At 34.8% G+C, this 3,792-nt stretch overlaps 1 non-coding gene across 1 annotated transcript; it reads right to left on the bottom strand.

Annotated features, from left to right (window-relative positions):
• Window positions 1-2,847: 2,847 nt before the first annotated feature.
• Window positions 2,848-2,955, bottom strand: LOC148565150 (small nucleolar RNA R71). The gene has a single exon (XR_015885097.1). It is a non-coding gene; the product is annotated as a small nucleolar RNA R71 (small nucleolar RNA).
• Between the last annotated feature and the right edge of the window lie 837 nt (window positions 2,956-3,792).

Genomic DNA, 3,792 nt, shown 5'->3' with positions numbered 1-3,792 from the left:
GATTTACATAAGTATTTCTATCCCTATTTTATTATATTAAATTCGAAAACACCATTATCACTTTATATCTGCCTGACTGAGATTTACAAGGTGACCATAGCTTGCTTCATACCAACAATCTCCGTGGGATTCGACCCTTACTCACGTAAGGTATTACTTGGACGACCCAGTGCACTTGCTGGTTAGTTGTATCGAAGTTGTGACGATTATGAATTAAGATCAGAGCACCAAGCTTTGAAGCCATTACCAGGATTTGTTTGAGCCTGGAGATCACAATTTCGTGCACCAAGTTTTTAGCGCCGTTGCCGGGGATTGTTTGAGTTTTCGGCAAGCTTTTGGTCCAGTAACATCAGTGCCAAGTTTGATCCGGCAACAGCACCAAGTTTTTGGCGCCGTTGCCGGGGATTGTTTGAGTTTGGACAACTGACGGCTCATCTTGTTGCTCAGATTAGGTAATTTTCTTTTCGTTTTGTTTTCAAAAAAAAAATATCTTCCAAAAATATTTTCAAAAATCTCTCATCTGTTCTCGAAAAAAAAAATTATAAAAATGTTTTCAAAAATTTTATTCAAGATTTTTAAGAATGAATTCTAGTGTTTCATGAAGCATGTGAAGCCTGGCTGGCTGTAAAGCCATGTCTAAATTCATTTGGACTGAGGCTTGCAATTTGTTATCAAGAGCAACTTAGTTGTTGCTCATCCACCTGCTGCTGATCCATGATCACCTGTTGAAGCTTGGCTGGCCATTGGCCATGTCTAGTGTTTTGGACTGGAGCTTTCTTTGAAAGCTTGGCTGGCTAGTGAGCCATGTCTAATTCCTGGACTGAAGCTTTAGACTAAGAATGCAAGATTCCTGGAATTCATATTAAAAATTTTGGAATCCTTATTTTCCCTTTTCAATAAATTTTCGAAAAAAATCCAAAAAAATTAGAAAATCATAAAAACCAAAAATATTTTCTGTTTCTTGTTTGAGTCTTGAGTCATGTTATAAGTTTGGTGTCAATTGCATATGCATCTTACATTTTTTCGAAAATTTTATGCATTCATGGTGTTCTTCATGATCTTCAAGTTGTTCTTGGTAAGTCTTCTTGTTTGATCTTGATGATTTTTTGTTTTGTGTCTTTTCATGTTTATCATATGCATTCTTGAATTCTTAGTGCGTAAGCATTAAAGAATTCTAAGTTTGGTGTCTTGCATGTTTTCTTTGCATTAAAAATTTTTCAAAAATATGTTCTTGATGTTCACCATGACATTCAAAGTGTTCTTGGTGTTCATCTTGACATTCATAGCATTCTTGCATGCATTCATTGTTTTGATCTAAAAATTTCATGCATTGCATATTTTTCATGTTTTTCATAAAAATTTCAAAAATCAAAAAAAATATCTTTCCCTTTTTCTCTCATCAAATTCGAAAATTTGGATTGACTTTTTCAAAAAATTTTAAAATCAAATTGTTTCTCATGAGTCAAATCAAATTTTCAATTTGAAAATCTTATCTTTTTCAAAATCTTTTTCAAAAATCAAATCTTTTTCAAAATTCTTAGTTATTTTCGAAAATTCCAAAAATATTTTTCAAAAATCTTTTTCTTATTTTTATACCAAATTTTCGAAAATAACATAATCAATTAATGTTTTGATTCAAAAATTTGAAGTTTTCTACTTGCTTGTTAAGAAAGATTCAAACTTTAAGTTCTAGAATCATATCTTATGATTTCTTATGAATCAAGTCATTAATTGTGATTTTAAAAATCAAATCTTTTTCAAAAACTAATTTCTATCATATCTTTTCAAAAATATCTTCTCATCTTATCTTTTTCAAAAATATCTTTTCAAAATATCTTTCCTAACCTCCTAACTTCCTATCTTTTCAAAATTTGTTTCAACTAACTAACTAACTTTTTGTTTGTTTCTTAACTTTTTCAAAACTACCTAACTAACTCTCTCTCTCTAATTTTCGAAAATATCTTCCCTCTTTTTCAAAAATTTCTTTTTTATTAACTAATTATTTTTATTTTTAATTTTTAAAACTTAATTTTCGAAAATTACTAACATTTTTTCAAAAACCATTTTTCAAAAATCACTAACTCTTTTTCAAAATAATTTTCGAAAATTATCCCTCCCCCATCTCATTCTATTTATTCATTCATATCCTAACATCTCATCTCACATCTCTTCCATCCGTACAGTTGTGTTTCTTCCTTTACATCACATTCTTTGTCTCCCCCTCTTTTCTTCCACTCACAAAGGGATCCCTATACTGTGGTATAAAGGATCTCTATTATTATTATTATTTTTCTGTGCCTTCTTCTTTGTCATATGAGCAGGAGCAAGGATAAGAACATTCTTGTGGAAGCAGATCCAGAACCTGAAAGGACTCTGAAGAGAAAATTAAGAGAAGCTAAAATACAAAAATCCAAAGATAACCTTTCAGAAATTTTCGAACAGGCAGAGGAGATGGCAGCCGAAAATAATAATAATGTAAGGAAGATGCTTGGTGACTTTACTGCACCTAATTCCAATTTACATGGAAGAAGCATCTCCATTCCTGCCATTGGAGCAAACAACTTTGAGCTGAAACCTCAATTAGTTTCTCTAATGCAGTAGAACTGCAAGTTTCATGGACTTCCAGCTGAAGATCCTTTTCAGTTCTTAACTGAATTCTTGCAGATATGTGATACTGTTAAGACTAATGGAGTAGATCCTGAAGTCTACAGGCTCATGCTTTTCCCTTTTGCTGTAAGAGACAGAGCTAGATTATGGTTGGATTCTCAACCCAAAGACAGCCTGAACTCTTGGGATAAGCTGGTCACGGCTTTCTTAGCCAAGTACTTTCCTCCTCAAAAGATGAGCAAGCTTAGAGCTGATGTTCAAACCTTCAGACAGAAAGAAGGTGAATCTCTCTATGAAGCTTGGGAAAGATACAAACAGTTGACCAAAAAGTGTCCTTCTGACATGCTTTCAGAATGGACCATCCTGGATATATTCTATGATGGGTTATCTGAGCTATCAAAGATGTCACTGGACACTTCTGCAGGTGGATCCATTCACCTAAAGAAAACGCCTGCAGAAGCTCAAGAACTCATTGACATGGTTGCTAATAACCAGTTCATGTACACTTCTGAAAGGAATCCTGTGAGCAATGGGACGCCTATGAAGAAGGGAGTTCTTGAGGTTGATACTCTGAATGCCATATTGGCTCAGAATAAAATATTGACTCAGCAAGTCAATATGATCTCTCAGAGTCTGCATGGAATGCAAGCTGCATCCAACAGTACTCAAGAGGCTTCTTCTGAAGAAGAAGCTTATGATCCTGAGAACCCTGCAATAGCAGAGGTAAATTTCTTAGGTGAACCTTATGGAAACACCTATAACTCAACATGGAGAAATCATCCAAATTTCTCATGGAAGGATCAAAAGCCTCAACAAGGCTTTAATAATGGTGGAAGAAACAAGTTTAGCAATAGCAAGCCTTTTCCATCATCAACTCAGCAACAGACAGAGAACTCTGAACAAAATGCTTCTAATTTAGCAAATCTAGTCTCTAATCTATCTAAGGCCACTGTAAGTTTCATGAATGAAACAAGGTCTTCCATTAGAAATCTGGAAGCACAAGTGGGCCAGCTGAGTAAAAGGATCACTGAAATCCCTCCTAGTACTCTCCCAAGCAATACAGAAGAGAATCCAAAAGGAGAGTGCAAGGCCATTGACATAAGCGCCATGGCCGAACCTGTGAGGAGAGGAGAGGACGTGAATCCCAAGGAGGAAGACCTCCTGGGACGTCCAGTGGTCAATAAG

Source organism: Arachis ipaensis, chromosome B5 (genome assembly GCF_059453495.1).
Source record: "Arachis ipaensis isolate K30076 ecotype BB chromosome B5, ASM5945349v1, whole genome shotgun sequence".
NCBI lineage: Eukaryota > Viridiplantae > Streptophyta > Magnoliopsida > Fabales > Fabaceae > Arachis > Arachis ipaensis.
The sequence above is the reverse complement of the archived record's forward strand: the minus strand, read 5'-3'. Positions and strand labels throughout refer to the sequence as shown.